General features: G+C 39.2%; 1 protein-coding gene and 1 pseudogene across 14 annotated transcripts in view; one reads left to right on the top strand and one right to left on the bottom strand.

Annotated features, from left to right (window-relative positions):
- The window catches only part of SIK3 (SIK family kinase 3), a 242,383-nt gene that overhangs the window by 113,770 nt on the left and 102,830 nt on the right, over nucleotides 1–25,783 (bottom strand). The gene's annotated exons all lie outside the window — the stretch shown is intronic.
- On the top strand, nucleotides 16,536–16,641 carry LOC123858040 (5S ribosomal RNA; annotated as a pseudogene).

Below are 25,783 nucleotides of genomic sequence, written 5' to 3'. Positions count from 1 at the left end.
CAACAAGCGAAATAGCTAACAATTTGTGGGCAGCATTCAGAACCAACTGGTTGCTTCCAGCTGATGTGGGAAGAACATGGAAGGAATGAAGCTGGGGGAAAAATGCATTCCATTCGGGAGCGTCACACCAAGCTACAGGATGAACCCACAGCAAGACCTGATCCTCGGGGCTGCACCAGGGAGAGTGCGCTCTGCTTCTTCATGGCCAGCCGGGCCCCCTGCCCCCCCAGACCAAGTACCAATGCCAGAGAGGAGGACACGCGTGTTACTTGGTCCACGTGCCTGAGAGGACCCCTGAACGGAAAAGACAACGTCCGAAAGCTTCAGCTCCTATTTTAGCTGCAAACTAGAAGGTGGAGGTTTTCTAGAAAATGGAAAAATACCAGTGAAACAGAAAAATGACGACGTCAGAGAGCAGGGAGTTGGCAAGCAAATGTGAATATTTTGAGACTACCCGAAGAGATCGATGATCGTGAATTTTCACTGCTACAGACAGTGGTGGCCATACAATCAGGGTTTTAGCTGAAAGTACACACCCGCTGCTTGAAAAATGAAATGCGTCCACAGCAAATGGTAAGTTGGTAGGTAAACAGAAGATAAAATCTCAAAGAATGTTTCCAGATTTTGGTGCTGAGAATCTATGAATCACATCCTTGTACTTGAGTATGAAGAAAAGCGTAACAAGTAAAAAAGGAAACTTCTAATACATTACCAAGGGATCATATATTTCTTAAAGTTTCTTGTTCTACATAGAACTCAAACGAGTTATGAATTGACACTAATATTAATTAAACATGGCACTGTATCCAAGACGTTGCTTAAAAGCTACAGCTTGCCCAGAGCCCTAGGAATTTCTCTACCCAAGATATTTCCATTCAATGAACCCTTTTTTCATCGGCATGTGGCGTGACAAAAAATTAAATTCAGATCGTGCCAAATTTAAAGTCACAGTTCTTTATTATTCATTCTAGAAGGGGGGGGAATAGCTATTTCCCCCTTTTAGTTCTCACTTCTAAACCACAGTTCCTTTAACTCTTCTAATTTTTGCAAGCACGGTAATGTTCACAGGGAATGAAGTTGACAAAGTAGTGCCTTCTTCACAACAGGCAATAAGTCACCTGCATATCCTGACACCACATTCACAGGCAAGATAAGGTGACGGAATAAAAACCAATGAGCCAAGGAAAGGTTCGGTATTAAGATCAAAACAACCCACCCTTCCCCCTCACACATCAGAAGTAAGTGGGTTCTTTCAGCCACCCAGGTGCCCCAAGTCCTGTCATTGTGACGAGATGGATGAACCTGGTGTGCCCTGTGCCAAGTGAAGTAAGTCCGAGAGAGAAAGACAACCACATTACCACATGGTATTACTTATATGTGGAATCTAAAAAAAAAAAGTCAAACTCATAGAAACAGAAAGTAGAAAAGTGAGTGCCAGGGCTGCGGGGGTGGGAGAAATAGGGACAGGTTGGTAAAAGGATACAAACTTTTCAGTTAAAAGATGAATGGGGGGGGGGGGCGCCTGGGTGGCTCAGTCGTTAAGCGTCTGCCTTCAGCTCAGGTCATGATCCCAGGGTCCTGGGATGGAGCCCTGCATCAGGCTCCCTGCTCCACGCGAAGCCTGCTTCTCCCTCTCCCACTCCCCCTGCTTGTGCTCCCTCTCTCGCTGTGTCTCTCTCTGTCAAATAAATAAAATCTTTTAAAAAAATTTTTAAAAAGATGAATAAGGCCTGAGGATCTAATGTAAAGCATGTTGATATAGTTGGTAACACTATTGTATAATTAAAATCTGCTAAGAGCATAGAATTTAAATGTTCTCACCAAAAACAAACAAAACAACCAACCAAACAAAAAAACCCCAAATATGTGAGGATGAACATGTTAATTAACTCAATCGGGGGAGTCCTACACAATGTATATGTATAACAAAACAACACGTTGTACACTTTAAATATCTTACAATTTTGTCAATTATACCTCAATAATGCTGAAAAAAAAAAACCCAAATAGTTTTTTTTATTTTTGTAAATATGACTACTTGAAAATTTTAAATGATATATGTGGACCACATCTTAGATGATGCCAGTAAGCTGCCGGCTACAACACGTATTACACAAAAATGACTTCTGAAATACTGGACTCAACGTTGAGAACTGCCAGTTACTGATCTCGAAGAAACTTGGCAGGCTTCAGTGCACTCAGTGCTCAAACACTGCCTTGGGAGAGAATCTTAAATTAGGTCTCAAAAGTTGCATTCCAAGAACTCAATTTAATTCCATTACAAAATGTTTATTGAACAACTGATGGGCTTAAGGCAGTGCCCTTGTGCAGCTCGCTAGAGGCTGCTCTCGACAGGCTTCTGTGAGAGAATTAAGTTTTACACTCGTAAGATAGCAGTTTGCAAACCTTTTTTTTTTTTTAAGATTTTATTTATTTATTTGACAGAGAGAGACAGTGAGAGAGGGAACACAAGCAGGCAGAGTAGGAGAGGGAGAAGCAGGCTCCCCGCTGAGCAGGGAGCCCGATGTGGGGCTTGATCCCAGGACCCTGGAATCATGACCTGAGCTGAAGGCAGACGCTTAATGACTGAGCCACCCAGGCGCCCCAGTTGGCAAACCTTTTGGTCTCAGGACTCCTTCTCTCAAAAACTGAGACCTTCAAAGAAGTTTTGTTTACATGAGTAATATCTAGCAATATTTACTTAGGAAATGGATTAAAATTAAAATCAGAAGTTAAAACAGAAAATTTTAAAACACCAGAATGGCAATCACACATTTCGTCAGCCATGAGAGAAATTATATCACACATCACGTAGTCCCTCGAAATCTCCCTATGTAACTGTGAAAGGATGAGAGTGAAAATGAAAATAATGTTTATTTATTTATGAAAACAGTGTTGGCCTCAGACACTCACTGAAAGAGTTCTGGAGACTCTTTGGGCTCCCTGGATCAAACTCTGAGTGCTACCCTGAGGCATTATCATATGTGATGAACTAACTTCTGCCCTATAGTCTAGAATGGCACATCTTTGGGAAAACTGAAAAAATAGTCACTCAAATTGTTTTCTGTAGGACTTAATTCATTCCCAGTTGAGAATGGCTTCTAGAAAAGGAATCTGAATGCCTTTGCAAAACAAACAAAACAAAACCTGTTTTTCTTTTAAATTAACTGCAAAATAGAATTGTCATGAGAATATAGGTTTAAAGAAACCTCAAACCATCATAAGATACACAAGCTAGACTATAAGGCTAAACCTGCAAGGCATTAAATGGCTGTGATTAATGATGTGCCACATGGCTGTGGTCAGGACGTAGGCTGGCCATATTCTTGGGAAATCCTGACTCCTGCACCGGAACCAATCAGGGAGGACTCCACATTTGAGTCGGTAACCTGTCCCTATCCTGACTCCTGCACCGGAACCAATCAGGGAGGACTCCACACTGATACTCAAATCAAGTTCTAAGGGACAAAGCTAAGACATATATTTGGGAAGAACTGATTATTCTATCCCTTTTACATACCAATCACAACTGTTTCTGGAAAAATACGCAGTTATGAAGCCTAGGGATTGACTGAGATGTTAGGATTCCAGCCAACTCCAGACAGGAGGACTCAACAGGACCACCAAAAGTAAGGGTAAATCAGCTTTCAATGAACCCCAAAGGAAATAGTTCACAATATCTAGCAGGACTTTAGGTGACTTATTTTTCTCTACTTCTCTGCTTTGGCTGTACTAAACAGTGAAAGTGAAATTGTTCTTGTATTTACAATGTCTGGAGGATAGAGAATTGTGAGCTTCCTGAAGTGAGAAAATAGACCATGACCCATACGTTATTCTTGGAAGAATTCCTAAGGTGGAACATGGTCATATTGTACATAATTAATCAATGGAAATTTTCTGGTGATTACTTGGAATTCAAAGCAGAGAAGGAAAATTTTTCAGACAAAAAGAAAATGGTTTCTCAGTTCCAACAATTCCCATCTGGTTAACATTTACCCTCTCAGAAAGCAGAAGTCCTAGGAGTATCTCAAACGTAACAGGCAACTCTCAGCCACACCGCCATCACTACCGCTGCTGTTATTTCAACATTGACACAGTGCCGACAACATTTTGTATGCTTCCTATAACATTAAATCAACTCCTGGCCTTTAAGTTTCCCACTGAAATGAACTGAACAAGAAGATATTTTAAAAGGGGGGGGGGGAGGAGTGGAGAAGAGGATAGAGTTGACCATAACAATAATTACTTACAAATATCAGTGCCTGATCCATTTTCAGTATCTATTTCCGCTTGACCACGACTTCCCAGTTTAAGAGGGAGATTTAGAATTGGACGGATGGCTGAATTCCAAGGTTAGGGACCTATTTAAAAGAACACCTCGAAGCCCTTAAAGAAAGGGCAGAAGGGAAAGAGCAGGAAAGAAGGAGCGGGACTGAAGAACGCAGGGCAAATAGAGACGCTCTGAACACCGAGGGACGGAGCGGGAAGGCATTCAAGAAATGGAGAAGAAAAGGATTAACAGTGGTTTAACAAGGAAGCTCCAACGGTTTAAAGTGGCCACCAAAGAACAGTATCTAAGAAAAGGGTATTATGAAAAAATAGTTATTGTCACAGCAATGTTCCGAAATAAAAGAAAAACAAGGAGCAGCAGTTAGTCCAAGGCAAAATTTAAAGTTATGGTGGAAAATGAAGCTAGGAAGGATGGCATTTGAGTCCCAGAGAAGAAAGATTAGACGTGTGGATGAAACTTGGCAATGACCTCAACTGTGAGGTTAGGAGGCAGAAAGCTGAATGAATTTCAAGATGAATTTTCTTAATGAACTGCTCTTTCCTAGAGTGCCAGCTCATAGGTAAAAATAACACACACTCCCAGAAGGACTGTGCTCTTCCCAAGAACGGCATTTGTCAAGGAGCCGTGTACTGTTAAGCACATTTCGATGTAGCACCTAGAACACTCAAAGCTTTTTAAAGCACCAGCTGGAAAGAAAGCTGAACTCAACTGGCACTCATAACGTTCTCATACTTCCCCAATGGAGATTTATTACACTGAGCATCTGCTAACCTTACAATAGTAGTGTTGTTCCTGGTGAACAAAGTCAGCAACGGTTCATATTTTAAGGTGCTTTAAATTATATTAATATGCCCCCAAGGCCTAATAAGATAGGCTGCAGTAGCAAAAGGCTGAGTGAACCAAGGGAACACAATTAACAGCTGAAAAACCACCCTAAATTCCTCATCTCTTACATTTCCCAATTCTTTGGTAATGAGAGCAAACGGAAAACTGGAAGCAATCTCCATTATCAGAGAGCATCTTATCCTCCCTATTTCTGCAACTTACTTGTCACGCACGCTCACATACCAGTACGGCGAGCTAACTGTCACCATGTACATCTGTGTCAAACCAGGATTTCTAGTCTGAACGCTGATGACGCCGGCCTGTCTTCCCTGTGGCAGCCCAGAATTAAAGAGCCAGCTTCCCTGTGCCCGTCAGGAGCACTGCACCAAGTACCTTCTGATGGGCTTTCTTTTTTTATAAATTTATTTATTTATTTATTTATTTATTTAAGATTTTATTTATTTATTTGAGACAGAGAGAATGAGAGACAGAGAGCATGAGAGGGGGGAGGGTCAGAGGGAGAAGCAGACTTCCCACCGAGCAGGGAGCCCGATGTGGGACTCGATCCCGGGACTCCAGGATCATGACCTGAGCCGAAGGCAGTCGCTTAACCAACTGAGCCACCCAGGCGCCCCTCTGATGGGCTTTCTTAATCACAGCTGCACACCATTAGTGCTGGCCAAAAAATGCCCGTCTGGGATTCCACCAAAATGGGAATATTTTGTGTGATAGCTTTTTGCATTTATTCTGGCTCAACGAGTTCCTTAGAGTTAATGGTCATCACATTTTCAAATCAAACAGATTTTATATTTCCATAATTAATGTTTGTGTTTCATGGACTGAATAGTGAAGTGTAAGTAACTTAAATCACTCCACTGGAAAGTCTAAGGGTAAACTTTAATTAATTCTCAAATTTCTGATATTTATTCTAAAGGCAGGAAGAAGACTATTGATAACCCTGCCATAAAAAAATATGAAAAACTGTCCTATTGAAATGTAATTCATTATCATATGTATTATTGTTATATATATCCTATATATGTTACCAGTTTTATACCACATTTAATGTAAAAACACAACTACATGAAGTATGTACTTAATATAACAGACTTAACATTTAGTAAGCTTGTTTGTCCTTTCCCTTAGCAGGATTACATGCATCCTAAATCCTGACCTTCTATGATAGTCCTAAACCAACGTTACAGTACAAGTCTAGAATTTTGAAGAGCTTCTAAAGTATCATCAAGGATTTTAAGTGATCAAAATTGTGCACTGACTAACTAAAATGTTGAGTACAGTTAATAACAGTGAGGGGCTTTTTTAACCATTAAAAGTATCCACAATTTAAGCAAAAACCAACCCATTACACTGTCTTTTGGGCCCTCTTCTGATCTTGACAAGATTGTTTTTAAGCAAATTGATATGACCCATAACTCACTGCCAAAGAGACCCCAAAAAAATCTCCTGACATCAGAAATAGGTTCATTTAAAATAGACATATTTGCATAAATATCTTCTTAAAAAACAACAGATCATGAGAAACACTATCCAGAAAATCACAAGGAATAAGACTGATGAGATGAGAGAATGTAGAGAACTGCAAGGAAATAAAACATTCATTGATAATAACTTCATACTAAAAATAATTATCCCTCCATGTTTAAAAGTCCTTTTGAATTTTCCTGAGGTCTTTGGGTCACAGATTTCTATAGAGAACACAATGACATCCTTTGAAACAAAGTCAAACAAAACCCCGCCAATAAATAAAATGTACTTTTCTGAGTAGAAGATGGCACAGAATAAAGCGCTCAGGGTAGGAAAGACATCAAAACTAACATACACAGTAGCAGGATCTTTTCCCTTCTGAACAAAATCTTGCTAATAGAATAGAAACCGTAATATGAAAAGAAAGAGAAAGAAAGAAAGAAAGAAAGAAAGAAAGAAAGAAAGAAAGAAAGAAAGAAAGAAAGAAAGAAAGAAAGAAAGAAAGAAAGAAAGAGAAAGAAGAAAGAAAGAAAGAAAGAAAGAAAGAAAGAAAGAAAGAAAGAAAGAAAGAAAGAAAAGAAAAAAATAAAGAAAAGAAAAGGAAGGAAGGAAGGAAGAAAGAAAGAAAGAAAGAAAGAAAGAAAGAAAGAAAGAAAGAAAGAAAGAAAGAAAGAAAGAAAGAAAGAAAGAAAAAGGGGAGGGAGGGAAGGAAGGAAGGAAGGAAGGACGGAAGGAAGGAGCGAGCTACTCTGGGGTAAAAGGTTTAGAAACAGACAAAACTTTTTAGAGCCCTCAGGCTCTGGAGAACAATTTGGAAATCACTGGGACGGCCAAAGAGCACTGGACCAAGAGAGCTGGGATCTTGAGCTCCATTCCCAATTCTATCACTAAAATATGTTTGTGGCAAACCCTGGGCAAGTCACCAACTCTGTAGTCCTCAACATTCCGATCTATTACATAAATGTGTGCCTTTATGTACTTGAAAGCAGGGTTATCAAGACAAAGCTTCTCACTGTGCCAATTCTTAATGAGAACTCTGATTTTGGTTTTGCTTCTGTTAACTTTTTTTAAGTTCTAAGTTTTGTTCACATAAAATAAAACAGAATCACCAGTTAGATAACTCTCAATCTTGAACAATTAAAATATTCAAGCCACCTAACTTTTATAGTGCTTTATAATGTAGGACCATATGCTAAGCAAAAAACTGCATTTACCACAGCCAAGATAACCTCAGGGAATTCGCTCCTAAGTATTAACCTTCTCACTTAAATTAAGCAGCAATTACATTAAACTAAAATGTAACACTGCTGTTTACCTAGGAAAACCTTGGCATTTGCTGCTAATATTTTTACTATTGGTAAAGTCAATGTCTCCTACCACTGACACTAATAACACTAAATAATCAATTATATTGATATTAATTTCCATCCCACTTAAGAAACCACGGTAGACTAAATTAAATGGAATGTAATACCAGCCACAAATAAGCCAAACTAATTAACCCATAAAATACAACTTAACTAGGAAGACACTAACACTGAAACCAAAAATCCAAGTCTAAGATCTTGGCTATGTTCCCCAAATTTGATAAAGTTTCCACCTACAGCAAAAGTCTTAGAAATGAAAAAACTGAAGTGTCTAGTTTGTTTTAGTTTTTCTTTGTGTTTTAGACAAGTTAATTCCAATATATTAAACATAAATGTAGTAAGAATAGCTAAAATATACTGAGCACTTAATGTGTGCCATGGTATTTTATTACTTTCTATTATAAAACACTTCAAATATACACAAAAGTAGACAGAGTAACATCATTAAACATCAATCAGCTTCAACAATTATTAATTCATCACCAATTCTGCTTCATCTATACCTCCACCAATTTCATCCAAAATCCCAATCACAATATTTCATCTGAAAATATTTCAATATGTACCTCTAAAATGATTCACATTTTTTTAATTTTTTTTTAAAGGTTTTATCTATTTATTTGACACAGAGAGAGAGAGAGAGAGCACAAGCAAGGGGAGTGGCAGGCAGAGGCAGAGGGAGAAGCAGACTCCCCACTGAGCGAGGAGCCCGACGCGGGGCTTGATCCCAGGACCCCAGGACCACGACCCGAGCCGAAGGCAGACGCTCAACCAACTGAGCCACCCAGGCGCCCCTCACATTCTTTTTTTAAAAACATAACCATGGAAGAAGCATTATCGCACTGGAAAAAATGAACAATAATTATAGGCATTAGCTCTTCATCCTCCACCACCCTACGAAGTAAGAACTGCAATTATTTCCATGAAACACTGATACACACACCAATGAAGTAATCTGCCTAGGTAAAACAGTACTAGCCAGTGGAGGCAGGATTTGAACCTAGGCAGTGGAGCTCCAGACCCTGAGCCCTTAACTACACTATGTTTTACTGCCTCTGAAAAATACATTTTATGGTATGATAATGAGTTCTTAAAAATAAACACAGAAAACTGGCTCATAAAGGAATTAATGACAGACAACATCAGAAGTCAGCAGAAGTCTGAAACAGGGAAAATATATTATAGCACCTCACCTCTCCCCCAACTGCTTTCTTCATCTTCTGTGGTTATGCTTCACGAACACCTCAACCTTCCTCCACTTACCATAATGCCAGTAATTATAAGGTTTATTCTTTTCACTGCAACCAGCTCTACCAGGTCAAACTGATATTTAAGAGGTACTCTGACCAACTGTCATCAAAAAAGACTCACTGGATAGAGTCTTACTCAAAATTAAATATTCTCTACAGAAGTCATACAATATGTAACAGAGAGACATTATGGTGGCCAACTTCCAATGATTCCACACACACAATGATATATATATATATATATATATATATATATATATATATATATATATATATTCACACCTTTCTGTAATCTCTTCCCTCACCTCCTGCTGGACTTGGAGATCTGGAGGAAGTAAGAGGCGATGTTTGAGAAGCCCATAGGAAAAGCAACTGTGGGTGATCTCAAAGAACTATAGGTAACATCTTTTTTTTTTAAAGATTTGTTTGAGAGAGAGAGAGTCCGAGAGAGAGAGAGAAAGAGAGAGAGAAAGAGAGGGAGAGAGAGAAGGAGCAGGAGCAGGGGGGGTGGCAGGGTGTGAGGGAGAAGCGGGCTCCCTGAGGGGCTCTATCCCAGGACCCTGGGATCATGACCTGAGCCAAAGGCAGACTCTTGACCAACTGAGCCACCCTGGCGCCCTATCGGCAACATCTTTATAACCTGAGGGTGTCCTCCAGCCAACAGCCAGCAAAAAGGTAGTCATAAAGTCACAAGGAATCAATTCTACCAATAGCCTGAAGAATCTTGGAAGTGAGTTCTTTCCCACCTGAGCCTCTAGATGAGAACATAATCTACCCAGTACCTTGACTGCAACTGTATGAGACCCTGAGTGGAGGACTAGGCTAAGCCGTGCCAGACCTGCTGATCCACAACTGTGAGATAATAAATGTGTGCTCTTTTAAGCTGTTAAGTTTTAGTTACACAACAATGGAAAACTAGTACCTCATGGTTCTTTATGTTGTAGGTAACTCTCATCTCTAAGAAATTCCAGGCCAGGGAAATCTCTTTCATAATATATGGCATATAAATTTAGCCGTTCCATAAAGAATTCAAGCGGGGTGCCTAGGTGGCTCAGTCGTTAAGAGTCTGCCTTCGGCTCAGGTCATGATCCCAAGGTCCTGGGATCGAGCCCTGAATCGGACTCCCTGCTCAGCAGGAAGTCTGCTTCTCCCTCTGCCTCTCCCCATTTGTGCTCCCTCTCTCGCTGTCTCTCTGTCAAATAAATAAATAAAATCTTTAAAAAAAAAAAAAAAAAAGACTTCAAGCATATGAACAGAACTAAAGCTCTTTCCTGAGAAAAGCTCTGGCCCTACTTATAGGTATTCCGGCAAACCATTTCTGTGAAAACATAGGTAAAATCTTCACTGGAAAAGGTAAGTATGTCAGACTCATTAGTTTTCAAAACAGTTACTTTTGTCACCTGCAAAGATGGTACAAAAAGTATGTGTATATAATGACTTCCTTCCAAAGAGGACAATATGGAAAGGGGGAGAAAGAGTAACTTTACAGTGTGGAGAAACCTGAGAGACACACCTCAGCCAGGTGATCAAGTTCATTATCAGCAGTGATAATCATACTGATAGCATCTACCCTTGATAGGATGTGATGAGAAGGGCACTTTCTCTTTGTGATCTTCCTCCCTAAAACCCATAACCCACGTCTAACCACAACAAAGACATCAGACAATTTCCAATCGAGGGGCATTCTACAAAATACCTGACCAGTACTCCTCAAAACTGTCAAGGTCATCAAAAACAAGGGCAGTATGAGAAAACTATCACAGCCAAGAGGCGCCTAGAGATATAATGACTAAATCTAATGTTGTATCCTAGTCTGGATCCTGACACAGAAGAAAAAGACATTAGGTAAAAACTAAGGAAATCTGAACAAACTCTAGACTTTAGTTAATAATAATGTAGGGGGCGCCTGGGTGGCTCAGTCGGTTAAGCGTCTGCCTTCGGCTCGGGTCATGACCCCAGGGTCCAGGGATTGAGCCCCATGTTGGGCTCCCTGCTCGGTGGAGAGTCTGCTTCTCCCTCTCCTGCTCCCCCTGCTTGTGCTCTCTCTCTGTCAAATAAATAAACAAAATCTTTTAAAAATAATAATAATAATAATGATGATGTAGGAACAGAGGTTCATTAAGTATGACAAACGTACTACACTAATGTAAGGTATGAATGAATAATGGGGGAAACGGTGTGGGGTATTTGTAAACTCTACTGTATTGGCAACTTTTCTGTAAATCTAAAACTATTCTAAAAAAGTTTATTACATTTTTAAAACAACCATATGCATCTCATTTCACACATCACAACAAAATACTCTGCTCTTCTGGCATTACACTGAAGTTCAGTCTCTAATTATTATGCTAGATAACTTCAATTTAATGCCAGAGACACCAGACCAAAATCAGTTTTCTCTTCTTTCCTCAATTCCCATAACCGGAAAGCTCAATAAACTAAATTTTACTCTAGACATATATCCAGGGTCAAACAAATTTCCATATGAAGGATATTTTGGAATATATTTTTTTTAAGTTTACTACTGAAGCACCCTTTTTTGTTTGTTTTTCTTTCTTCTTTCTTTCTTTCTTTTTTTTTTTTTAACATAGTTTTGTGAACCTGATAGCAAGTCGTGGACAAATTCTGCTTTACAGTGCAGTGCTGTGCAGGGCTGGGAAATACATTTTCTCACTTGGATTGCTTCCTTTTGCTTAATAATGTAAGTTAAAGAACTCATCATCAGTTTTGGTTGCTTTTCCTGCCAGAAAGCAAACACTAAGTGAACTGTAGTAGCTAGAGTTAGCCTAAGTTTTCTGGTAAAACTATATCCATCTCCCTTCTCCCCTAAATATTTGGCTCTTATTCTTTTAAATATGTTTAAAGTTTTAGTCTATAGGTCTTTTACTAAAAGATATTTAAAATTCTTTCCAAAACTAGACTTTTTAAAAAAATTTACAAATACTCAGAGTAAGTACAAGCAATTCATTAACAAGACATTAACAAGACAAATAATCACATTGGTATTTTTCCCCTAGCAGTTTCCCTGCTTTCCTGCATTTTAGTTTTTAGAAAACAGCTGTATTGAGATATTATTCACATAATATACTAGTCACCCATTTAAAGAGTACGATTCAATGTTTTTTAGTATATTCACAGGGTAGTGCAACCATCACAACAATCTAATTTTGAACATTTTGTCCCCCTAAAAGAAATCTCATATCCAAAGACTGCCGCTACTCATCCCCCCCACTCCTCACCAGCCCAAGCAACCACTAACCTACTTTCTGTCTCCATAAATTTGCCTATACCGAGCATTTCATATAAATGGAGTACTATAATATGTGGTCTTTTCACTTACCATAATGTTTTTAAAAGGGGCATCCATGCTGTAGCAAGGGCCAGTATTTCATTACTTTCTATTGCCAAATAACACTCCATTGTGTGGACAGACCACATTTTAATGATCCAGTTGATGGTTTTCTGGGTGTTTCCACGTTTTCACTATGATGAATATTGTTGCTATGAACATTCATGTAAAATTTTTGTGTGGAGGTGTTTTCATTTGGATTTAAACATAGGATGAGCAATCCTGGGTCATATGGTAACGCCATATATAGTGTTTTTGGAAATTTTAAGGAAATGGGAAAGTGGCTACGTCATTTTACATTCCCACCAGCAATGCAAGAGAAGGTTCTACCATCTCTACATCTTCACCAATACCAGTGTTATTGGCCATAATATTTATTATAGCCATCCTAATGAGTATCTCATTGTGGTTTTGATTTTCATTTTCCTAACGACTAACAATGTTGAGCACTCTTCTCATGTTTGTTGGCCTGCTATATGCCTTCTTTGTTCATCTTTTAAATTAGGCTGTCTTTTTATTACTGAATTGTAAGAGTTCTTTATATATTCTGAATACAAACCTCACAGATACATGATTCGCAAATATTTTCTCCCATTCTGTGGGTTGCCTTTCACTTCTTTCATTGCATTGTTTGCGACACAAACGTTTATTTTAATGTAATCCAATTTATCTATTTTTCATTGTCCCTTGTGTTTTTGGTGTCATACCTAAAAAAACTACTGCTCACAGATCACAAAGATTTGCTCCTATGTTTTCTTCTAAGAGTTTTATAGTTTTAGCCCTTATGTTTATATCTATGATCCATTTTGAGTTAACTTCTGTGTATGGTTTTGCAAAGCAGGGGTCCAACTTCACTTTGCATGTGGATACCCAGCTGTCCCAGAACCATTTCTTGAAAAAACTATTCTTTCTCCTTTTAATTGTCGTTGGCACTCTAGTCAAAAGTCAAATGATCATACAAGTAAGGGATATTTCTAGACTATTGGATCTACTCCACTGATCTATTTGTCTATCCTTATGCACACTGTCTTGTCTCCTAGTTCTTGATATTCCAGATATTCACATTCACCTTACTCTGTTAAGGCTGATAATTAGTAAACAAAACAATGGGTTTAATAAGCCTCAAGCACCCGATATAGAACCTAGAAGGACCCAGAACCCAGTTGTGATTTTAGCAACTGTTAATGAACCAGACCAAAAAGATTTTTGCTTGTGGTTTGAAGGGAACTTAGTTTTTATTATTAAAAAAAAATCAATTGATAAAGCAAATAATAAAAATTGGAATAAACACAATCTACCAACTTAGCATAATAACAACAAATAAAGCAACTAAGAAGTAGAATAACAGTTAATTAGGCAACCACAATGATAACTAAATGGGAATGCATAGTCCAAACTATTATTTCAATTCACTCATGCATTCATGTAAATGTGTATGTTTAGATCCCAACCACTTCCTTTAAAAAAAAAAAAAAAAAAGGACTGAGGTGTTTACAAAATCAAATCTATAAAATAAGACAACTAAAAATAAAAACAAATCAATAGATACTTTCAGCCACTGTGTCCTTGGGAAATGGCCAAACATTCCCAGATCAGCAGGCATGCAAAGAATTCAAGAGCATCACGTCTATGAGCCTACCAGCAATGTACATTAGGGGAAACTTCTAATATACAGGACAGGGACAAACTATGTTAGACCCTTCAAAGAAGTATAGATGTAAGAAGTTCTGGCCCTCATCTCCCAAAATCTCTGCTTTTTAACCAAAAAAGGACAAAGAAAACTAAGATTTCTTTGTCCTCTGGTTTCTCCAAAGTAGGTCAGGTCTGTGTATAATTATTGGGTTTCACATTCCTTCAGAAAAGGAAGAGATGTCAATGCATGGAGATTTTTAACAAAGAGCAGACTCCGGCTAGGGGTAGAGACAAAAGAGTGCCTTTGCTGCTGACCAAAAAAATAAACTGGGAAACAGTCTTTTGTTTTTAACAACAGTAAGCTGATTTTCAGACAGGTTAGGATAAGAGGCCTAGTTTCTCATTCTTAGGCTACAACAACCGAACCTGAACTTGTGGATAAATCCTCCTTGTTTCATCTGCTTCCTAGGCACCCTCCCTAGTTAGTTAGCAAGGTTGACATAAACCATGAAAAATAAATTCATGTGTTTACTGGAGGATTTTATATGCAAGAACACCTAGGAAGAGATTAAGAACTAGTGTTTGCATTACCAAAATTCCGTCCTTAGAAAAAGAATCCCTGCAGGTTCCTTTCAACAACACACAGAAATTTTTGTGGCAAAATAGGTCATATACAAACCTTGGTGCTTTATGGGCTTTTCCATTCCACCCCTACCCCAGAATAACCACTATCCTAAAACTTATGTTATCATTCTTTTGCTTCTCTTTATAATTTCCCCATATATATATATCACCAAACAACGTATTATTTAGGTATGTCTGTTTTTAAATAATGTAAATAGAATCACACTTATTATTTTTAACTACCTTTTTTGATCCTGATTATATTTAGAAAATTGCAAGAAATGCACGGAGTGCTATCTAATTCACTTTATGCTAGTCATCCTTTTCTGAATACACCAACTTTATGCATTGCTTTACAGTTGCTAGACAGTTGAGTTGTTTGCATTTGTAGCTATTATGAACAGTACTTTAAATATTCTTTTTTTTTTTTTAAAGATTTTATTTATTTATTTGACAGAGAGAGACACAGCGAGAGAGGGAACACAAGCAGGGGGAGTGGGAGAGGGAGAAGCAGGCTTCCCGCTGAGCAGGGAGCCCGATGTGGGGCTCGATCCCAGGACCCTCGGATCCTGACCTGAGCCGAAGGCAGACGCTTAATGACTGAGCCACCCAGGCACCCCTACTTTAAATATTCTTACACGTGTCTCCTGGGCAATGGGTATAAGAGTTTCATTTGAGTGTATACTTAGGAATCACTAAGTAAAGCGAAATTGTTTTTCCAAAATGGTTGTATCCAACAGTGCAAGTGTTCCCACTGCTCTCTATCACCTCCAACAACTGCTATTTTTTAATTTTTCCCAGTCTGATGGAGAATGGGGAGGCACATAGTCCCTCGCTGTTTTAGTCTGCATTTCCTTGATTACTAAAAAAAACTGAGGCTCTTCTCATATATTCATAGACCATTTGTTCCTGCTCCAGTGAAATAAACTTATTCGTGACTTTCCTATTTCCTTGTTTGTTGTTGTTCCTATCTTTTTTTTCTTTTTAATTTAAGGAGTTCTTTTATATTCTGAATAACAAACTTTATCAGTCTATCTTCTCTCAAGTTGTGGCTTATTTTTCTACTCTTTATGATGTCTTCTTTTTTTAAGTAAATTTTTTATTGAACTATAACATATTTACAGAAATGTGACCAAATTATAAGTGTAACTTACATACACAACAGCAAGTTAGGGTTCTCAATAATTTTTACAAGTGCACAGGGTCCTAAGATCACAAAGTCTGAGAGCTACTAAATCAGACTACATGGTATCTTCTCATCCTTCTGTTGCTAAACTGCATGTGCCCCACCTCCTCTCTGCACGCAACTCTAGAAATCTCCAGATCTATCTCCCAGTTCACTCTTCAACTCTATCCAGGCTGCATCATCTTTCCACTGTTTTTTCATGTATGTCTTTTATTTTTAGACATTCTATGGAGACTGAGTTCTTCTTGCACATCTTTCTCATCAATCTTGAGTCTCTTCATCATATATTTTTAATTCCCTCTTTTATTTCTTCAAATAAAAGTAATAATCTATGAGACTGATAGTTACTGCTAATGTTCTAGTTTTACCTATTACTGTGCTACTAATCATCCAAGAACTCAGTGAATTAAAACAATAATCATTTCTTTTGCTCACAGATTTGCGATTTGTCCAGGCCTCAGAAAGGACAGATTTCTGCTCTGCTCCATGTGGCATCACCTAAAGCAGCTTGACAGGAGGCTGGAGGGTCTACGGCCATACCACCCTGAACGCACCCGATCTCGTCTGATCTCGGAAGCTAAGCAGGGTCGGGCCTGGTTAGTACTTGGATGGGAGACAGGAGGCTGGAGGATCCACTTCCAAGACGGCTGACATACAAGGCTGGCAAGTCAACGCTGGCTGTCTGAGGGGAGCTAAGCTGGGGCCGTGGGCCTGAGGCCTCCGTTCCTCATCACATGGGTCTCTCCATGGACTGCACGGGCTTCTTCACAGCATGGGAATGGGTTCCAGGAATGAACATCCCAAGAGAATAAGGAACAAATGTGTGGCATTTTTCCGGCTTAGCCTCAGAAATCACATAGTATCAGTCCTGTCAGATTCTTTGGGTCAAAGCAGTCACAAAGCCCTGCCCAGGTTTAATGCAATGGGACAGACTATTTCTTTTTTTTTTTTTTTTTTTTTTAAAGATTTTTTATTTATTTATTTGAGAGAGAATGAGAGAGAGAGCATGAGAGGGGGGAGGGTCAGAGGGAGAAGCAGACTCCCCGCTGAGCAGGGAGCCCGATGCGGGACTCGATCCTGGGACTCCAGGATCATGACCTGAGCCGAAGGCAGTCGCTTAACCAACTGAGCCACCCAGGCGCCCGGGACAGACTATTTCTTGACGGTAGAATAGCAAGGTTCTAGAAGAGCACATGACATCAGTCAGGAAATATTGTTACCGCTCCCTTTGGAAAATATAATCTCACTCATAGTTGCTTGTTTTCTTGTGCAAGCTCACATTTCTTGCCACTTTACCTATAAAGATTCTTTGAGATCAGTCTATAAAATATGTTTCTACAAAGATCTGTTCTATTGTTTTTTAAGTTTCTAGATAATTTATTTCTGCTCTAATCTTTATTATCTCCTTCCTTCTGCTGGCTTTAGGCACTGATGGTTGTTCTTTTCCTAGCTCCTGCAGGTGTTAGGTTAGGTTGTTTATTTGAGATTTTTCTTGCTTCATGAGGTAGGCCTGTCTGGCTATGTACTTCCCTCTTAGGACCACTTTTGCTGCATCCCAAAGGTTTAGACGGTTGTGTTTTCATTTTCATTTGTTTGCATGGTTTTTTTTTTATTTCTTCTTTGATTTCCTGGTTGACCCATTCATTGTTTAGCAGCCTGCTGTTTAGCCTCCATGTGTTTGTGGTCTTTCCAAATTTCTTCTTGTGGTTGACTTCTAGTTTCATAGTGTTGTGCTCAGAAAAGGTGCATGGTGTGATCTCAATCTTTTTGTATTTGTGGAGGCCTGTTTTGTGACCTAATACGTCATCTGTTCTGGAGAATGTTCCATGTGCACTTGAAAAGAATGTGTATTCTGCTGTTTTAGGATGGAATGTTCTGAACATATCTGTTAAGTTCATCTGGTCCAGTGTGTCATTCAGAGCCATTGTTTCCTTGTTGATTTTCTGTTTAGATGATCTGTCCCATTGATGTAAGTGGGGTGTTACGGTCCCCTACCATTATCGTGTTATCATCAATGAGTTCCTTTGTGTTTGTTTTTAATTGTTTTAAATATTTAGATGCTCATGTGTTAGATCTGAATTTTATTCTCCCAGACACTTGGGAATCACAATCAACCAGAAGCGCTTTCAACTAAGTTATCATCTTATGAGATTTTCAGGACTCATGAGTAGTAATAGCAAATCCATGTGAGTATGGACTTCTATTTAGGCAGTTTCATGGCAGACTCTTTCCCCCTTCCCATCCAGATCCAAGACATTAAAAATGCAAGTCTCTGCATGCACAGCACCTTTTATCCACTGAGGAAGTTACCTTTTTGGGGTCTCAAGTTTTCTGTGAGGCAGTCTCCAATATGACTTCCCACTAGTCTGTTTGGACACTATTCTTCTTCTCTTCTCCCCCCTGCCACTCTAATCCTATAAGAAACCCTCTTCAGAGGCGCCTGGGTGGCTCAGTCATTAAGCGTCTGCCTTCGGCTCAGGTCATGAGCCCAGGGTCCTGGGATCGAGCCCCGCATTGGGCTCCCTGCTCTGCGGGAAGCCTGCTTCTCCCTCTCCTGCTCCCCCTGCTTGTGTTCCCTCTCTGGCTGTCTCTCTGTCAAATAAATACAATCTTAAAAAAAAAAAAAAAAAAAAAGAAACCCTCTCCAGTGCTTACTCCACCTTAAGAAAGCATGCTTTCTAGGCCTTTCAAGGCCTTCAACTGTTTCTCTAACACAAGCTCCAGCATTTTACATATATTTTATACATGTTCACATATTTTTTCCTCTCCCCAGCTTCATTTAAAAATTGTTTTCTGACCAGAAAGGGCTTCTCTACACATCTAATCTATCATATAACTGCAAAAGAAATTACTCATCATTCATTTTAAGCTATTTTACTTATTAAAAATTGATAAATCATTTCAGGAATACAACTATATTTTTCTTTTTTTTTTTTCTTTTTTTTTTAATTTTTTTTTTTTTAAGATTTTATTTATTTGCGAGAGAGAGAATGAGAGACAGAGAGCATGAGAGGGAGGAGGGTCAGAGGGAGAAGCAGACTCCCTGCCGAGCAGGGAGCCCGATGCGGGACTCGATCCCGGGACTCCAGGATCATGACCTGGGCCGAAGGCAGTCGCTTAACCAACTGAGCCACCCAGGAGCCCTACAACTATATTTTTCAAAGGCAGCTATGTAAAATACGTCACTTGGATGGAAGCGCTTTGGAAAATATTAATACACTTCCTATAAAGCAAATTTGAGGTAACTTAAATTTACCAGACATACTAACTTCTGCCCCAGATTCTTCATCTCTTTTAAATCCTACTGGGGTCTGTGCCCCTGTACATATTTTTAACATGGTTTAGAACTGCACCCACAACCCAAGATAAAGGAAGTTTTGCTGATTTAAGGAAAAGCAAAAAAACCCAACAAATTATTTCTAGTGCCAATGTCTTAAGGTTTAAAAAAAAAAAAGATGAGGCCAATGTCTTGTAAGAATAAATAAATTCAGGGGTGCCTGGGCGGCTCCATCGGTTAAGCGTCCGACTCTTGATTTCAGCTCAGGTCGTGAGATCGAGCCCCACGTCAGGGTCCATGCTCGGTGTGGAGCCTGCTTCAGAGTCTCTCCCCCTCTGCCCCTCCCCACAACCTCTCCCATTCAATACATACATATTTTTTTTTAAAGAAGAGATAAATTCAAGTTCTCTTTGGCAAAATGAAAACGAATCAAGTAGATTTAATATTCATATGCATTTTGTGAAACAGATACCATTACTGCATTTTTAAAATTACTGTCAAGGCTTAAAAAACAAAAACAAAAAAGAACTCTAAGCCACTGGGATAAGAGCCTTTACATGTTCGATCTCTCCACCACGCTGAAAGCAATGGCAACAAACTATCATATTGCCCAAACGCGAGAGCCAAACTCTCATATCCCGGGGGGAGAAATGGCTATCACAACCATTAGTCGGCATTGGCAGGGAGACTTAACAGCAAGCCACTGAACAGACCATTTATTGTTCTTCATGCAATATGACCTTTCCGGCTCGGCCTGCTAAACATCGAAGTGGTCCATGAGGAGAAAATCCACATGGGAGCAAATTCCAAAATGCGATTTACCCTATTGGCGGTATGCATTTCCAGATTCTTCATCCCACTTTGCTCTACTCCCCTCTGGGTCATAACAGAACTTGGCAGATGTTAGAATTTGCTCTGTATAAACTCTGGAGCCCAGATTACAAAACTCAGCAAAGTATGCATTTGGCAGTGGCAAAAATGGTTGCTTTGTGCACTGATTTGGATTTGCTAACTTAGGATATCCACAGTTTCAAAAATGTGTTGAAGACTGTTGAAGTTTAAAAATCAGGAAAAAAGGCACGTGTCACACACATCCCAACACAGGCTTACAAGTCTTCTGAGATCATCCTCACCATACCGACAAAATACCAAGGCCATTATGCAATCTGTGGTTTCTTCTCATAATTGAAGAGTTTAATAGCTTTGGATTCAAAACTAAGATAGCTCTATCCTGAGATATTCTCTCAGCCTGGGATCTCTGTGTAAAGAATCCAAAAGTACCAGTTACCAGACTCCCAAAGAGGGGTCTACAAAAGGTTCTTTTCATTCACTAACAATCTTTCTTCACAGCAAAACTTTAAAAATGTCTTTTGGAAGAGTTTTCTACTTATGAAAAGAGTCTGCAACAAACCAACACCGTACAGCAGTGCGTGTTCACCAAGGTGACAGAAGTCATCGACACTGTATTTCATCTCATGCCTTATTGCTAGTTTTTCTCCTAACATTAAAACCAAAGAGCTAGCCTTCATAACAAGGTAGATCGTACACAGGATATATCAAGCCTAGGAGATATTCCTAAGTTGAAAAGGGCTAAACCTAGAAGAGGTAAATGTCAGTCTGAATTGTAGGTAATCTGACATATGCAGATTTGGGGGGCAAAGTTACCTTCTGCAGTTTTAGGCAATGCAAATCTAATCCATAACACAGTAAAAAAATATAATTAGTTAATGAGAGCCTAGAAATTAATTAATTGATCTTACTAGATGAGTTTACCCCTGTAAATGGATAAGAGCTTGCTTATCCATCTGGACGTTAAAACACGTACAGAGGCTCAGTTATAACTCCATCCATTTTGTTTACTTTACATCAAACTCTTCTGGCCTCCGTTTGTTCTCCTAGATGTCTGGAAGTACCTGCAGATACGTCAAATAAAAGCAAACAAGAAACTTAAGCTTGCATTTATGATTCTAAGAAAAATGGGGTTTACTTTTTATAAATTTCACATTTATTTAGAGCAATAATGAACATGCATGAAGAGATGCTACTGTTTAAAAAAAAAAAAAAACTTTTATACTTCGTAACACAGACCCTTAATATAAAATAGGAGTACAACTAATATCTGTTCAATAAGTAGAATAACTACAAGTGAAAAGGCCTTCACTTCCCGCTGCAAAGAAATTAAAGCACTTACTAGCATTAATATCAACCCAGTATTTCAGAAATATAGGCTTTAAAGAGAAAATGAGTTTATCAGTTCAGAGCCTTCTAACTGTCAGGTCACATAACTGGATCTGGGTTTCGACAGAAATTCAAGTTCTCCTCCACAAAATGAAAAGGGCTAGGGTGCCTGGGTGGCTCAGTTGGTTAAGCGACTGCCTTCGGCTCAGGTCATGATTCTGGAGTCCCAGGATCGAGTCCCGCATCGGGCTCCCTGCTCGGCGGGGAGTCTGCTTCTCCCTCTGCCCTCTTCCCTCTCGTGCTCTCTGTCTCTCATTCTCTCTCTCTCAAATAAATAAATAAAATCTTAAAAAAAATAAAAATAAAAATAAAGTCGGGCGCCTGGGTGGCTCAGTCGGTTAAGCGACTGCCTTCGGCTCAGGTCATGATTCTGGAGTCCCAGGATCGGGTCCCGCATCGGGCTCCCTGCTCGGCGGGGAGTCTGCTTCTCCCTCTGACCCTCCTCCCTCTCATGCTCTCTGTCTCTCATTCTCTCTCTCTCAAATAAATAAATAAAATCTTTTAAAAAAAATAAAAAATTTAAAAAATTTAAAAAAGAAAAGGGCTATGGTAGCTCACTCCAGTTAGTGGAGCAGCCCATCAAGGGCATCAATCATTCTGGTGGGAAAAAAGCATCAATATGTTTGTTGCATTTGGGATATGTACATTTTTTTCAGTCCACCCTTCCCCCTTTGTCTGAAGAACAATTTTTGAAGTTCCACCCTAAACTTCTGGCTCTCAATGCCATGCAGACACTCCCAATGTCATTAGCAGTTCAGGGAGAGGAAAGAGCCTGGGCTCAGGGCAAGCGGATACCACTGGGGTCCTCACTCTCACCACTTCCTATCTCTAGAACAAAGCTGCTCCAAAGGTTAAAACATACATCACCCAGAACAAGAGCTGGTGCAGCACAGGAAACTAGGAGGGACTGGCTGCTGTTAGACTATTACTAGCACTTTACTTTTCCCTGCCCAGGTCTCTACCCCACCGCCTAGGAATCCCACCTTCTGTCACTTCCTGAAAGCCTTCTCGCCAACTGCAGACCCCTAACTTGCCACAGATGACGGAGTCTTCTTACTTGACAGGGAAAACAGACACGAAAAACTCCTTCGATTTCTTGTATGTTTCTCTGCGCGCTCCCAAACCCGCCTTCTCTTTTTCATCCCAGAAGAGGCAGGTCTCTCCTCCAACCTCAGGCAAGTAACAAGTGCCTAAGAGGGTCAGTCACCAACTCTCCTCCTCCTCCTCCTCCTACTCAAACAAAAGGAACAGCAGTTTCCAAACTCCAAATTACAGAAGACTTACAGATGCTCGAATTTCAGGGCTGGCCACTGCCAACAGTCACGTGATTATGGAGAGTGGCTAATGGTTTTATTGGATCACTCCACTCTTCACCCTCAAAATCCATTCGGCTGGCATAGAGGAGGGCAAGTTCTCAAAAAAATAGCTACTGGTTCAAACTCACTGAAACAGAAAGTAGTATGGTGGTTGCCAGGGGCAGGGGGAAGGGGGAATTAGGGAATTTTTGCACCTGACTGGCTTAGTTGGTAGAGCATGAGACTCTTGATCTCAGGTTCATGAGCTCAAGTCCCACAATGGGCATAGAGCTTACTTAAAAAAAAAAGGTGCACAAAAAGAAAAATTACTTTTAAATTAATTACTTAAATTTAGTTTAATTTAATGGATACAGAGTTTCAGTTTTGCAAGATGAAAAGAGTCCTGGAGATTGGATGCACAACAATGTGAATGTACTTAACTGTACATTTAAAAATGGTGAAGATGATAAGTTTTATGTTACATGCTAATTTTACCACGAATTAAATACATATACAGACAGACAGACACACATACAGACACACAGGCACACCTACTGGTACCAGCTCAGTACCACCCCAATACGACCTCCACCAACCTTCACCCTGAATCCATTTTTGGCAACCCTATTCAAATCAGGGTTAAAATTTATTTAGCCATTTCAGTTTGTTCAAACAAATTCCTGGCAAACATCTAGAAAGAAACTTATATAGCCAGCCCATGTCTTTCTAAAAGATATAAAAGATGGCCGGTTATTGAGCTACATTTGGGGTTAGAACTGAATATTCTCAGCTCAGAGATGACAAGCACAGCATCTGCTTCCCTCCACCCAGCAGAAATAAATATTAAAATAATTCAAGAATACCACTCACACTCCCAAGGCAATCTTCTGACATCTGCACTTGGGATCCTTGGGACAGAGGTACGGAAGAGAACAAACGTGGAGGATAAAGCTCTCTTAACATAACCTGTTCTAATGAAACTCAGGTACAGGAAAAATCTGACTTGAGATGCAAATATTTATAAAAACTATGGTTTAAAGACCATCTATTTTTAGGAAAAAAAAATATGCAGTACAACTAACACAGCAACAAACTAAAATGCAGGGTGAGAAGATAATAGTAAACCATTTCAGCCAGAATAAGAAACTGTACTTTTGAGGGTTATTTTTAAAATGTTAAGTATTCACTTTTTACCTCAATATGTTAAAGAACCATTATACTAAGAGTGTTAAACACATGCAAACATATACGAACCAAGCTAAGTTTGGCTGTATTCACAGAACTTATCTGTATTTGGCTGGTACAACTCCCACTCACCTCCTAAAGTATGTAAAGGCTGTTACCTCATCACAGACGCACGTAATGTTGACACCAGAAAGACCCTTGGAAATCTCTAACCCAACCCCTTTGACGGACAGATGATCAAACTGAAGTATTGAGAGGATAAATAAAACCTAAGTACAAAATAAATTATGAGATCCCAGCATGTGAAAATTTATTTTCTAATATAGCAAAGTTAATTTATAAGAAGATGTGATGATGATAATAATTTTCCAAAGAACACATTCACAATAGCCGCAAACTATCAGAAGCCTTGGAAAAAATATTCCAAAAAAACCCCAAAAGTGTCAACATTTCATGGAGAAAATGAGAAAACGTCAGTGAAGGACCTAAGACCTATGCCACATCCATAGCCAGAAATACCTAATAGTGAAAAGACCTCACTTCCTTGCCCCTAAATAAGTCAGGCTCTGGTCTCTCTTCCAAATAAGACTACAGTAACATTCTTCTATGCTGGGAGCAATGGTGGTAAGGGGACACGGAGGAAAAATTAAGATGTATAAACCAGGAAAATGTGTCATCTTACCCAAACAGTTTAAACTTTAAATGCCAGTTTCTAGTCTATAATGCCCAGCCAAGAGCACCTTGCCTTCTACATTCACTATTTTTGCAAGTTCAAATGTCCCTCAAATGATGATCTCTATTTCCATGCCATTCTCTAGATTTGCTTTTAAAATCAGTAAGGGCTTTTAAAATGCAAAGTGAACTTTGGAAACAAAGTAGGCAGGCCAGAAGCTAATTTAACACTGTAACTTTATAGCTCACCATACACTTATTTGAGGTCTGCACAAACTTGCAACTCAGTATTCTTCCACTAGGCTTCCTGAAAACAAGCAGGATATTGCTGGTTCTACACCAATACAAACTATCCTAAGTCCCTAAAGATCAAGAAGAACAAGGTTAACCCCTTGAGACTTCCAGAACCAAAAAGATACACCATCATAAAATCCTAATAAAAGTTATAAATTAAAACTAAAGGCAATCCAAGTTATTTTCTCTTTTTTTAAATTTTTTATTGTTATGTTAATCACCATACATTACATCATTAGTTTTTGATGCAGTGTCCCATGATTCATTGTTTGTGCATAACACCCCGTGCTCCATGCAGAACGTGCCCTCTTTAATACCCATCACCAGGCTAACCCATCCTCCCACCCCCGATCCTCCTAGAACCCTCAGTTTGTTTTTCAGAGTCCATCGTCTCTCATGGTTTATATAGTATCCCAGAGGTAAAGAAGGGATTGAGTAAATTAAAATGAAAAATTAAACTTGGCCCTGTGGAAGTGTTACCTGTGGGCTTCCAATTACAATCCCATCTCTAGATTTTGGTACATGAAGTAGGGTAAGGAGGGACAATTAACAACTGTAAATCTCTAACGCAAGCAAGATAGTTTCTGACAATTTAACCCAAAAGGTAACTAAAAACACAGGGCTTAAGGTTTCAATCCTACTATATAAACTGGGAAGCAGCATTTCAAACTTCCAATAGGGTAATTTCTGAGTCTCTTAATATTTTACTACATCAGATCAAATGCTGCTGAAATTGAAATTTCAGTTTGAAGACAATGGCAAAAGATTCTTTTTTCCTTCTCGCTCAGAAAAAAAATTAATTGGAAACAGTTG

This window comes from Mirounga angustirostris, unplaced genomic scaffold, assembly GCF_029215605.1.
Source record: "Mirounga angustirostris isolate CCGP_5_RB_7025 unplaced genomic scaffold, mMirAng1.0.hap1 SCAF_13, whole genome shotgun sequence".
In the NCBI taxonomy this organism is placed as follows: Eukaryota; Metazoa; Chordata; class Mammalia; order Carnivora; family Phocidae; genus Mirounga; species Mirounga angustirostris.
This window is presented reverse-complemented; position numbering and strand designations above follow the sequence as displayed.